Below are 15,038 nucleotides of genomic sequence, written 5' to 3'. Positions count from 1 at the left end.
ATCGGAGAATGAATCTAGTACTGAAATCATAAGCTACAGCTAGCTAGCATGCAGTGTATCAAATGTGTATCAAATGTACTCACCCTGCTCAAACAGAGAGATGCTATGTTGGCTAACTGGCTATGGCTATCAAAGACTGGAATTCTTCTTCTTTGGTTTAATTAATTTATTGCCACTGGGGCCTGCTGGTGTCATTGCTAAACTGCTTGCTGACTGTACACTGTTTTTGCATGAAAGTAGCGGGTTTACTAACGCATTAGTTCTAGTAGCTATGTTGAGTATGACGTCAGCTAATATGGTGACAACGATGTAGGCTGTGTGTAGCGGTTTGTGGTAATGATATGAAGGTTTGGCTTGGAAAGGTTTTTTTGCCTGTTCACAGACAGATGATGTGTTGAAGTTCACAAGCGAAGGAAAAAGGTGAGAGGAGGAGAGAGCAAACTGATCATGGTGTTTTTATGTAGCTGCTATGAAAATGAACTGTGTGGTCAGGGTGTATTCATTCTGCCGATTCTGTTGAAAAACGTGAGTGTTTGTTTTTCTGTACCTAAGACATTATTTACAGATATTTCAAACATTTTGTGAATCAGGTTTATATTGGACTTTTCATGCATGTTTTGTTCAATCAAGAGAATTTACATATGTGAACCCAAAACTTCAGAAAATGTAATTTGTGTACAGCATCCTAAAACCAAAATAAAAATACCCCACACAATAAATCAGAGTATTAACCACTAATAAATATTAATTAACCTGTTGGGGCTAGGGGGGCAGTATTTGCACGGCCGGATTAAATCTGGTTATTACTACTGCCCAGAAACTAGAATATGCATATAATTATTGGCTTTGGACAGAAAACACCCTAAAGTTTCTAAAACTGTTTGAATGGTGTCTGTGAGAATAACAGAACTCATATGGCAGGCAAAAACCTGAGAAGAGTCCTTACAGGAAGTGGCCTGTCTGACCGCTTTCTTTGGCTTCTACACTCTCTTTATTGAAAACTGAGGATATCTACTGTAACGTGACACTTCCTACGGCTCCCATAGGCTCTCAGAAGGCGGCAAACCGGTGAATGATGTCTTTGCAGGCCCTGGCTGAAAAACAGTAGCGCATTTGGATAATGGTCGATCAGAGAACAATGAGACTGAGGTGCGTGCACGAGGCGACACCATGTTTTTTTCGTCTTTGAACTTAAACAGGGTTTCCCGGTCGGAATATTGTCACTTTTTTTACGAGAAAAATCGCATAAAAATTGATTTTAAACAGCGGTTGACATGCTTCGAAGAACGGTAATGGAATATTTCGAATTTTTTGTCACGAAACGCGTCGGTGGCGTCACCCTTCGGATAGTGTCTTGAACGCATCGAACAAAACAGAGGATATTTGAACATAACTATGGATTATTTTGAACCAAACCAACATTTGTTATTGAAGTATAAGTCCTGGGAGTGCATTCTGACGTAGAACAGCAAAGGTAATCAAATTTTTCGAATAGTAAATCGGAGTTTGGTGAGGGCCAAACTTGGTGGGTGTCAAATTAGCTAGCCGTGATGGCTGGGCTATCTACTCAGAATATTGCAAAATGTGCTTTTGCCGAAAAGCTATTTTAAAATCGGACATAGCGATTGCATAAAGGAGTTCTGTATCTATAACTCTTAAAATAATTGTTATGTTTTTTGTGAACGTTTATCGTGAGTAATTTAGTAAATTCACCGGAAGTTTGCGGTGGGTATGCTAGTTCTGAACGTCACATGCTAATGTAAAAGCTGTTTTTGATATAAATATGAACTTGATTGAACAAAAACATGCATGTATTGTATAACATGATGTCCTAGGATTGTCATCTGATGAAGATCATCAAAGGTTAGTGCTGCATTTAGCTGTGGTTTTGGTTTATGTGACGTTATATGCTAGCTTGAAAAATGGGTGTCTGATTATTTCTTGCTGGGTACTCTGCTGACATAATCTAATGTTTTGCTTTCGTTGTAAAGCCTTTTGAAATCAGACAGTGTGGTTAGATTAACGAGAGTCTTGTCTCTTACATCTAGACGTTCCGCTAGCGGAACACCTGCTCCAATATCCAATGATAGGCGTGGCACGGATTACAAATTCCTCAAAAATACAAAAACGTCCATTTTTCAAACATATGACTATTTTACAGCATTTTAAAGACAAGACTCTCCTTTATCTAACCACAAAAAGGCTTTACAGCGAAAGCAAAACATTAGATTATGTCAGCAGAGTACCCAGCCAGAAATAATCAGACACCCATTTTTCAAGCTAGCATATAATGTCACAAAAACCCAGAAGACAGCTAAATGCAGCACTAACCTTTGATGATCTTCATCAGATGACACACCTAGGACATTATGTTATAGAATACATGCATGTTTTGTTCAATCAAGTTCATATTTATATAAAAAAACAGCTTTTTACATTAGCATGTGACGTTCAGAACTAGCATACTTCCGGGGAAATCGCTAACATTTTACTAAATTACTCACGATAAACGTTCACAAAAGCATAACAATTATTTTAAGAATTATAGATACAGACCTCCACTATGCACTCGATATGTCCGATTTTAAAATAGCTTTTGGTGAAAGCACATTTTGCAATATTCTAAGTACATAGCCCAGGCATCACGGGCTAGCTATTTAGAGTTTAGCACTCACCATAATCATATTTACTATTATAAAAGTTTGATTACCTTTTGTTGTCTTCGTCAGAATGCACTCCCAGGACTGCTACTTCAATAACAAATGTTGGTTTGGTCCAAAATAATCCATCGTTATATCCAAATAGCGGCATTTTGTTCGATGCGTTCCAGACACTATCCGAAATGGTAAAGAAGCGTTGCGCGCATGGCGCAATTCGTGACAAAAAAAATCGAAATATTCCATTACCGTACTTCGAAGCATGTCAACCGCTGTTTAAAATTAATTTTTATGCCATTTTTCTCGTAGAAAAGCGATAATATTCCGACCGGGAATCTCCTTTTCGGCAAACAGAGGAAAAAATCACAAAGACGGGGGCGGTCAGGTCACGCGCCTAAGCCCAGAGTCCCTTGATCGGCCACTTGAGAAAGGCGATAATGTGTTTCAGCCTGGGGCTGGAATGACGACATTCAGGTTTTCCCGGGCTCTGAGCGCCTATGGACGACGTAGGAAGTGTCACGTTAGAGCAGAGATCCTTAGTAAAAGATAGAGATGGCAAAGAAGTTCCAGAAATGGTCAGACAGGCCACTTCCTGTAAAGGAATCTCTCAGGTTTTGACCTGCCATTTGAGTTCTGTTATACTCACAGACACCATTCAAACAGTTTTAGAAACTTTAGGGTGTTTTCTATCCATATGTAATAAGTATATGCATATTCTAGTTACTGGGTAGGAGTGGTAACCAGATTAAATCGGGTACGTTTTTTATCCAGCCGTGTCAATACTGCCCCCTAGCCCTAACAGGTTAATCACATCCATTTTAGAATAAGGCTGTAATGTAACAAAATGTGGAAAAAGTCAAGGGGCGGAATAATTTCCGAATGACAAAATGTTGTTGTGCAGCATTCCCACTCCCAAAATCATGCACTTCCTACAACAAGGATATTGAAGTTACATTGTATTTATGTTATACAATATATCCCCTCCATTTAAAGTCATAATATGTGTTTTCCGCTATACTTTTTCACGGTAAGATTAGAACTGTCCAAATCACGAAGATCCAGAATATATATTTATATCTGAAATGCACCCTGACTACCACATGAGAGCGCCAAATATAAAGGTTGGTCAATAGTAGAAGTCAGACTGCATTAATTCACCCCTACCTGCCTCAGCTCCTCATAGACACTCTCTCCTAGCTGGTAAAAATGCTGATTGAGAGAAAGATCAATGAGTGGGTGGTCAGGGGACTCCGTCTGCGTTCCAAATGGCACCCTGTTCCTCCTCCGTTCCAAATGACACCCTATTCCCTACATAGTGCAGTCCACTACATTTGACCAGGGTCCATAGGCTTTCATGCCTCAGCCGGCTCGTAAGGCTCCCACGCTCCTGCTGGTTCGTCAGGCTCCCACGCCCCAACCGGCTAGCCCAGCTCCCATGTCTCGGCCGGTTCGCCCAGGTGGGACGCCGGGTTACGCAACAAGAGGGGGGGTACTGTCACATCTTCTCCCACTCTTCCCTTCCCCTGGCGCATGAGGGCACCAGGCTGCCCTGCATCACGCACTCCTTCTATCCATTACGCACACCTGCCGTCCCTCGTCACGCACGTCAGCGTTATTGGACTCACTCATCTGTTTATTTCCTCCCCTATATTTGTCAGTTCCTTTGCTTTGTTCCCTGCTGCTCCATTGATTGTCTTTTGTTTGTGTTACCTGTTTGCTGACGCTGTTCCTGTCTCGTTCCATGTCCGTTATTCATTAAATGTTTTACTCCCCGTACCTGCTTCGTCTCTCCAGCGTCATCCCATATGACAGTAAGTTTACACCCACCCAGCTCCTATGGAGTGTCAACGGCTAAATCAAATATGAGCGTGATGTTTTCAATAATCACTAACCCATGCTGTCAGTACATATCAGAACACATATATAACCTGCGGGAAAAGTAATGTTGGCTCTTTTTCATAATAGTGTAGGTTAACAGCAAGGACAAACAGACATGACGATATACCTTGTTCATATCGATATCAAACGATATCCATATCATACAGAAGGATCAATATTGGTGCCCACTAGTAACATCTCTGTAATATTATGTCATCGTCGTACATGATATAATGGATGATAGGAAACAACAGTGTTTAAAGTACCATGACTTTCTCAAGTAACCTGGTGGTCCTCTGGTCCTCTTCATGTTGAAGTTGGCATGTAGAAGTTTGTAAGCCAGTGTTATATTTGCATGGCATTGTATGAGAGGGTGTGGCCTATAGGCATTTATCTTCTTGCTGAGTTGCACCCTCCTAGGCCTTTTACCTCAGTAATAATAGTATCTTCTTGCTGAGTTGCACCCTCCTAGGCCTTTTTACCTCAGTAATAATAGTATCTTCGTGCCCAGTTGCAGCGTCCTAGGCCTTTTACCTCAGTAATAATAGTAATGAAATGAGGAAACAGATGTTGAATAACAAGGGAATGGTAAATTCCCACTGCATTCCAACAACAATGTTTTGTCTCAGCCCTTAAGGACGTCACGCTGCTTGCTTGGCGAGTACCTCTGCCTTGCTAGCACATGTGACCGCCCTCCTAAATCGTCTTACCAGTCGGCGCCACGCGAAAGCTACCTATTCGCTGGCGCAAGTGGGGACACTCAAAAACCTCAAAATGATCTAAAATGTGTATTCTCTGAGCGTTAATAAAACCTCCCATGAAAACTTTCAAGGAACCATAGTAGAACATTCTCAGAACCTCCCTGGAACCATAGTAAGACGTTCTCAGAACCTCCCTGGAACCATAGTAAGACGTTCTCAGAACCTCCCTGGAACCATAGTAAGACGTTCTCAGAACCTCCCTGGAACCATAGTAAGACGTTCTCAGAACCTCCCTGGAACCATAGTAAGACGTTCTCAGAACCTCCCTGGAACCATAGTAAGACGTTCTCAGAACCTCCCTGGAACCATAGTAAGACGTTCTCAGAACCTCCCTGGAACCATAGTAAGACGTTCTCAGAACCTCCCTGCATCCTAAAAATAAACATTCCCAGAACAGGTGATATGTTCGCTTCTGTTCTCAGAACGCATAAAAACTTTCTGTTTTTCCAGTCAGGAAACGTATGGCTTCGTTCTCACAACCAATACAAAAACAAACCTTCCCACAACTTACAAGGAACCAAATGTGCTAGCTGGGACCTTAAAATCATATTTCCATTACAATCCACCTGTTTTGCTAGATATTTCACATACATTATAACACATCTATTTTTATTGGATTCAGAAATTTCACACAAATTCAAACTAATTCATGCATCCCAATAGATGGTCTCATCTAACATGTGCTCCTGATATTTGAATGAATCCTCCACCTTGCTCGGCGGTAGGTACTTGTCGTCTCATTGGTCTGAACTTTGACTCGGTCCGTATCTCACCATCTGCTCCGTTATCCATCTCTCTAGAGTTCTGGTGATTAAACCTCTCGCACACGGGACCAAACAACAACCACACAACCCAAACACACTCATACAGGTGAAAGCAGCCCATAATACAGTTCCTACAACACTTTTCCATTTCCCAAACATGAGCTGTGTTATCAGAAATGTACGTACAGCAATGAACCTAATCATTCTACCTACACCATCCTCTTTGCCCGTATCATTTCAAGAGTCAGTCTATTTTACCAGGTCATGAGGGAAGTGGCGGATATTTTTATTTATTGTCAACTACCAAAATAATATAGTGTTAAAGCCTTCACATATTTGATTCATAACTTTGTATTCATCTGGAACCTCCCTTAGGATGCCAATAGCATCCATCTATTCAAAGCTATTCCCATCCTGGTCAAAACTCCTCCTGTGCCTTCTTTAGCCTCCTATAACTGGTCTCTGATAACTAATTCGAACTGGTTGAACCAATATCCCCAGGGCGCAAGTTCCTAACCACCCTTTGTGGTCATTTCTGTCGTATGCGTCCTTTGCTGGTACTAGCCCACCCTTCATCAGTTATAGGTGCTATGAGGTTACACATTTTCTCCTGTGCTTTCAAACCTAAGTCAGTCGCATCAACGATTACCTTTCCAGCCATTAAAATCATATTTTTTCTCGGTGCCCTTCTTGTATCTATAACACTGGCATTCATCCGGAATTTAGGTGAACCGAGGTGGGTTGGCTGAGTACTTCAATCTGGCCAACCCCAAATTCCTGTACAGTTGTCTGCTTCCCCAGGAAGTTGTTTAATGTTTACCTTAAATTCTACATCTTGATCTTCTTTGATTCCTTATTCTGTACGTCACTCATCAGTGTATTATATAGTTTATCTTCTACTTCTTCTCAATGACAATGGTATCCTATGATTAGTACCAGTAGGTGGTGGATCTGAATATATCAGAAAGATTAGACTATGATGCAGCTCAGAGTTTCTACTCTTCCCAAAAACCGTCAACCCTCTCCTGCCCTTAGTCTCTCTGCTTGGTACCACCCCATACTCACACCTCTAGGAGCACACACAGTGATGAACGGTCGGGATAGGAAATCTTTGTTAAGGAGGTAACCCCCGGACCTTGTTGGTTCTCGGTTCTTCTCCTAACTCTGTGTGTGATCAGCAGTGTTCATATGTGTACATACCTTCTTGCAGTGGGTAACGTGGACCCAAGTGACTCTCTCAGCTTTCCTAATGGCAAAGGCAATGGTTTAACAGCACCTGGTATGGGCCTTCCCAACGGGACTGCTTCCAGTTTTTTCTCCTCAGGGACTGGATCCACACCCAGTCTCCTAGTTGGATTGACTGAATCACCTTCTCTTGTAATTCACCTGTTGGACACAAAATCTTGGACATACGGGTTTGGTTAACAAACAGTCTTCTCATGTGCTCTGCTAGTATTTCTTCAACGTCTTTGTCTACCTGTTCTGGTCTCTCTAACTCTGGCATTCTATAGGCTCTACCTGATTAGCTAAACTGTCATCCATCATTTAAAGAGATAGATCCCAGTATCAACACTAGGGATTATATCTTGTCCTAATATTTTAGCTACCATAATCATGTCCACCAAGTAAGTTGGGAACGCTTCTACCCATTTGCTATACTTATCTGTTATTGTTAAACACCCCTTCTTCCCCTCAATTCGGAATAGTTCAATAAGTCCATTTCCAAATGTTGGAATGGAAATTCTACAAAAAATGTTTTTGTTCTAGTAGCATCCTATCCTGTTCTATCGCCTGCTCTACCATACTCCCCCTTTTTATACATGGCTCAAGCCATGTATCAATTTTACTGCATATCTAAACAATGTCTTTGGTAAGATCAGTAAATTATCCTTATTTCAGCCCTTCTCTTGTAGGATTGCCCCCTTTCATTTTACACATGTCCAATTCTCCCTGGGGCATTCATCCTTAGTTACCCTGTAACAATTCTCTACCAAGTGTCTTAAGATTTATCTGTGCTGCTTTGTGTGGTTTTAAATGCCTATGTGCTTGTCTGTGTAAATAGTTATATCTCTCCTGATAGAATTTACCAAACATAAACTTAAAATCAAAACTAAAATACATGCCAATGGAGCTGATAGGATATTAATACATGGAGTGACTATCTAAACGAACCTAACTAAATTATCCTTCTATCTTCTATTCTTATGTATTTTCTGTCTCTCCCAGTGTCATTTATGTCCTCACCTGTTTATAATTTAACTATGCTGGTCGTCACTCACTAACCGTTATCTAATTCTTCTGTTTCACTTTTATCTTCTCTTCCTTGCTTATGCTCTCCTCCTTCTACTTCCAACCCATCAAGGTCTCAGCATTGCAGGGGAGTACTAAATGTCTCATTGTCTTATTCCATAGCTACTTAAATGTATCTCAATACCCTCAATGATCATGGATTACCTACAGATGTCATATATTCCTATCCTGTTGGCTTAGAATATATCCTAATGCTTGACATAAGTCTACCATTATTAAACTTACTCACAACAAAATATAATACTATTATATCAATTCCACAGCCTTGTTTTGTTAAATCTCTTACACTGCTTTCAACCACAGCTGACTTCCAAAGGGAAAATAAACGTATCTAGATCATGTAAAAAATATTCCTAATTATCAAATGATATTCACATAACATAATCAGATCAAAATGACTAATCTGAACTTCTCCACAAAGAAAAATTATTGTACCCTTATCGTCATTCTATCTTCTCATTGGTTCAAATTATCACTTGTGTCTAAGAACTTTAACTCCATCATAATTATCAGTTCTCCAAATTTCCTTAAAATCAATATCACCAATGACCTTAAATTCACCATCCAAATGGCTTTTCATTGCAGCTGATCAGACCACAAAAGGAAAAGTCACCAGAGGGGTAAAAAGTCATACCCCCTTTTCAGAACCGTGTTTCTTACTATATTAGACAAATGAAAGCTAATAACTTAATTTACATTTTGTATCTCAAGTTCCCAGAACATTCCCTATTAAAAGAATTTCACGTGCTTAATTAAAACTCAGAAAACAAAACTTCAAAATGCCATGTGTGTATACCCCTTTAAGATATCCTGTCCCTAGGAATTTTTCTCAAAAGAGCTAAGCGCTCCTTTTTCCATAAAATAACCACTTGGTCAGCATTTCCTCATACTACACCGATTCAGAAACCCAAAAATGAACTACAAACAAAACCTAAAAATGCTTATAATTCCATTGTACTCCCCCCAATCATTAGTTTTAAACTTAATTGAACATGCGCTACCCTTGGATACAATACTGTATTTCAATCTATGAAACCCCATATTTTAATGTACTATTTGACTAATTTGACCCAAGATTGCTTAAAACCTTAAAACCCCTTCAGTTTGTCTGCAAACCGGCCCATTCTGTTTGCTAGGAATACCCTGCCATTATACACAACTGTGTTTAATGTGCACCGTCCCTGTAAATATAAAATGAACTCCACCTGTACTTCACTTTAATGACTTGATATTTTTCCATGCAATGTTCAATTCACTGGTGTTACTAAACAATCAATACCACGAACCAATAACCAGAATTCATCACAAAACAAAACGCTTCTTTCCCGCCAAACATAGCCCAGCGATTACCTCTTTTCAAACAGCGTTCTGCCTTTCCTCTATCGCAAGATTAAAACCAATGTTCCAACTGTATCTCTCTTTCGGCTTCACACTTATGAAATGTCTATGACCTTATATGTACCATGTAAATCGCCAAATTTATATAATACTTAATACTACTCCCTTTAAACCTATCCGCTCATTATAATTCATTAGATTTCGGTAACTGTCTCTTCAATTTAAACTAAACAAGCCATCAAAACGTTCGGTTTATATCTTAAACAACCACTAACAACCTTAAGGTTCCATTCAAAACATAACAATTAAATTTCAGTCCCATAGAGCATGGGCTGGGATCCGAACGCGGGCCTCCCGCATGGCAGGTGAGAATGCTACCACTGAACCACCAATGCTATTGCTTAGAGCTGCAATTTCGGTGGTTGTGTCCTACTCGGTCACAATGTTTACAGGGTGTTTTACAGTTTCTGGCGAGATGTCCCGTTCTATCACAGTTAAAACACCGCTTCTCTTCGTCTCTGTCCGCGTGTCTCCCTGTTTTTCCCCTTCTGTCGACGGAGTCTCTGCTCCTCCCCGCTATTTCTCCTAGGGTTGCTATCAGGTACTCTGTTACCCCGACAGTTACTGTTAGATGCTCTATCTCAACCGATTCACTCTTTTTGCAGTTTCAACCTATTTTATTGCAGTGTTTACACAGAACTTCACATTCTCTAGCGAAATGACCCGGTTTGTTACAGTTAAAGCATCCATTTCTCCCTTTCTTTTGTCTATTCCTATCCGGTCTTTGGTTATGATAAACTAGTCTACTGAGGGCTCTGGGTTGTGCAGCACCACTTACACGCTCTCGACTCCTAGTTCTCATCATTATATCTCCCTCTGTTTCTATCCACTTTTTTAACCTGTTATGGCTAGGGGGCAGTATTTTCACAGCCGGATAAAAAACGTACCCGATTTAATCTGATTATTACTCCTGCCCAGAAACTAGAATATGCATATAATTATTAGCTTTGGATAGAAAACACTCCAAAGTTTCTAAAACGGTTTGAATGGTGTCTGTGAGTATAACAGAACTCATTTGGCAGGCCAAAACCTGAGAAGATTCTATACAGGAAGTGCCCTGTCTGACAATTTCTTGCCCTTCTTGATTATCTCTATCCATTACAGGGGATCTCTGCTGTTACGTGACACTTCCTACGGCTCCCATGGGCTCTCAGAAGGCAGCAAAAAGCTGAATCGTGGCTTTACAGGCTCTGGCTGAAAAAAAGTAGCTCGTTTGGATAGTGGCTGGTCACAGTACTGTGAGACGCAGGCGCATGCCCGAGTCGACCCCATGCTTTGTTTTCTTTCGTCTGTTTACCTAAACGCAGATTCCCGGTCGGAATATTATCGCTTTTTACGAGAAAAATGGCATAAAAATTGATTTTAAACAGCGGTTGACATGCTTCGAAGTACGGTAATGGAATATTTAGAAATCTTTTGTCACGAAATGCGCCATGCTCGTGACCCTTATTTACACTTCAGAGAGTGTCTTGAACGCATCGAACAAAACGCCGCTATTTGGATATAACTATGGATTATTTTGAACCAAAACAACATTTGCTATTGAAGTAGCAGTCCTGGGAGTGCATTCTGATGAAGAACACCAAAGGTAATCAAACTTTTGTAATAGTAAATCGGAGTTTGGTCAGGGCTAAACTTGGTGGGTGTCTAAATAGCTAGCCGTGATGGCTGGGCTATCTACTCAGAATATTGCAAAATGTGCTTTCACCGAAAAGCTATTTTAAAATCGGACACCTCGATTGCACAAAGGAGTTCTGTATCTATAAATCTTAAAATAATTGTTATGTTTTTTGTGAACGTTTATCGTGAGTAATTTAGTAAATTCACCGGAGGTTTGCGGGGGGTATGCTAGTTCTGAACGTGAACTTGATTGAACAAAACATGCATGTATTGTATAACATAATGTCCTAGGTGTGTCATCTGATGAAGATCATCAATGGTTAGTGCTGCATTTAGCTGTGGTTTTGTTTTTTGTGACATTATATGCTAGCTTGAAAAATGGGTGTCTGATTATTTCTGGCTGGGTACTCTGCTGACATAATCTAATGTTTTGCTTTCGTTGTAAAGCCTTTTTGAAATCGGACAGTGTGGTTAGATTAACGAGAGTCTTGTCTTTAAAATGGTGTAAAATAGTCATATGTTTGAAAAATTGACGTTTTTGCATTTTTGAGGAATTTGAATAACGCGCCACCTAGCCCATAGAGGTTAATCACCAGGACTCTAGAGAGATCGATGACGCAGCAGATGGTGAGATATGGGCCAATTCCGAGCTCCGATCAGTGGGATGGCGAATGCGGGCCTCCAGGCCAGGAAGATGGCTCCGTTTCTTTTAATCATGAGGAGCCAATGTTTGATGAACCAATTTTCAACGTTTTGATTGAATTTTCAACGTTTTGATAGACTGTTCCTTTAATGAAAATTATGATGAAAATCCTGAATCGAAGTTTCATAATTGGAAAGAGGCCTAGGACTGTCATTGATGGGTATAGGAGGAATAATTATGTATTAGTCTTGTTAAATCCTTGTATCACAATTAAATTCCATATAGCGTGTGATTATTGTATTTCCATATAGCGTGTGATTATTGTATTTCCATATAGCGTGAGATTATTAGTGATTACTTATAGCATGTGATCATCATGGTGAATTAGTGAATCATTTAAGGGTGGAATTGATAAGAGAATTATCTAATAAAAGTAAATTAATCAATAAACCATGATGAATTATTAGTCATACAGCAGGTTTAATGAATAATCAATGTAATGATCAATGTAGGGATCGATTAGTCTGATTAGTTCCGGAAAGTCCAGGAACCACTGGAGAGGGAAAGAAATGTGTGTATGCAATTAGTATAGCTACAGAAGCAGATGGTCAAGGGAGTAAAACCTCAGAGAGTTCTTAACCTTGAAGGAAAGGAACAGGCTGAGCCAGAAGGTGATAAACAGTGTGAGAAGTTTATGGGGGTTGCAGGTCACCAACGGATTGTGTGTAAATGCATGTGCGTAAGTAAGCAAGAACTATATAATGACTGTTTTGTTATCCTGACGCCAGAACGTTCTCTGAATAAAGCTACAGAAACCTTTTGCAGAAAGCTGAGTCCTTGCCTAATTATTTTAACCCATTGTCTTACAAACCTTGGGCATTAGTCAAGGCGAATTGATTATTGATTATTATCATCAAGATATAAAATTCCTTTAACATTTATCAATTAATTTGCTGTTTCAATGTTTAAATGTTTGATGGTGTAGAATGGTTTGATTTATTGATTTTGTTGATATCTGGTATTTGTCAAGTGTACGAACACCAAGTTTAGATAGGTGGGTTAGAAGCGGGGTGATTTATCAATTATTTTTGTGTTGGTCGGAAAATAAATACGGGGATAATACAGTAAAACAAAAACATGACTACCAGTGAAGAAGCGGAAAGAGTATTAAAGGCTCTAAAATCCACGCTCGAAATCAATGGAGGGAAGGAATGGAAGAGACGAGGAGAGAAACTCTGTATGGAATGGATAGAGGATGGTTGGGTATTGTCCCCTGATGGAGTTCCCACAGAAGGTGAGCCAGGTAGAATACTGGGAGCATTGAAGCTAATAAAGCTAATAATTATATGCATATTCTAGTTTCTGGGCAGGAGTAGTAACCAGATTAAATCGGGTACGTTTTTTCATCCAGCCGTGCAAATACTGCCCCTTATCCCCAACAGGTTAATGTTGCTGATCAATTTGAATGTATTATTATTTATTGATTATATTTTATTTTATTTTTCAGTATCAAATGGTAAAAAATGTTTACAGTTTAAATAAGGCTTGAATTTTTTTTTAAATTTCAGGCAAATTGATGCACTTTAAGTCTTTTCTGTTACAGACTAAAAAACAATGTTAATAAAGTTATTCTTTGTTGTAAGTTGATCTATATTTCTTTCTTTTTTCTTTTTTTGTTTTCTTTAATGTTAATAAGGATACAATGTTATGCAGAGGTGTACTTATAACAATTTTATAGACAAATGATACTATTTACAGTTGCGGCGGAGAGTTGGGGGGCGCGGTTGGAATATTGTCCGGTTGGAATATTATCGCTATTTTACGAGACAAATACCATAAAAATTGATTTTAAACAGCGTTTGACATGCTTCTAAGAACGGTGATGGAACATTTTGGATTTTTGTTCTCGAAATGCGCTCGCGCGTTACCTTTGGATATTGACCTGAACGCATACGAACAAAACGGAGGTATTTGGACATAACTATGGATTATTTCGAACAAAATCAACATTTGTTGTGGAAGTAGCAGTCCTGGAAGTGCATTCTGAGGAAGATCAGCAAAGGTAATACAATATTTCTAATACTAATTCTGAGTTTAGGTGACCCCGAAGTTGGCGGGTGTCTGAATAGCTAGCTGTGATGGCTGAGCTATGTACTCAGAATATTGAAAAATGTGCTTTCTCCGTAAAGCTATTTTAAAATCTGACACCGCGGTTGCATAAAGGAGTAGTCTATCTATGATTCTTAAAATAATTGTTATGTATTTTGTCAAGGTTTATGATGAGTATTTTTGTAAATTCACCAGAAGTTTTTGGTGGGAAGTTTTTGATTTTAGAAACTTTAGAGTGTTTTCTATCCAACGGTGTTGCTTCCAGTTTTTTCTCCTCAGGGACTGGATCCACACCCAGTCTCCTGGTTGGATTGAGTGAATCACCTTCTCCTGTAATTCACCTGTTGGACACAAAATCTTGGACATACGGGTTTGGTTAACAAACAGTCTTCTCATGTGCTCTGCTAGTATTTCTTCAACTTCTATGTCTACCTGTTCTGGTATCTCTAACTCTGGCATTCTATAGGCTCTACTTGATTAGCTAAAATGTCATCCATCATTTAAAGAGATGGCTCCTAGTAAACCAACTCTAGGGATAATATCTTGACTTAATATTTTAGCTACCATAATCATGTCCACCAAGTAAGTTGGGAACGCTTCTACCCATTTGCTATACTTATCTATTATTGTTAAACACCCCTTCTTCCCCTCAATTCGGAATAGTTCAATAAGTCCAATTCCAAATGTTGGAATGGATCTTCTTACAAAGAAATTGTTTAAGTAATTATCCTTTAGGTCATCACTCTTTCCTAACTACTCTACTATACTTCCCTCCCCTTGATACATTGCTTAGCCTATGTATCAATATTGCTGCGTATCCATACAATGTCTTTGGTAGGATAAGTAAATTATCCTTATGTCAGACCTTCTCTTGTAGGATGCCCCCTTTCATTTTCCA

Source organism: Salmo salar, unplaced genomic scaffold (genome assembly GCF_905237065.1).
Source record: "Salmo salar unplaced genomic scaffold, Ssal_v3.1, whole genome shotgun sequence".
Classification (NCBI taxonomy): domain Eukaryota; kingdom Metazoa; phylum Chordata; class Actinopteri; order Salmoniformes; family Salmonidae; genus Salmo; species Salmo salar.
The sequence above is the reverse complement of the archived record's forward strand: the minus strand, read 5'-3'. Positions refer to the sequence as shown.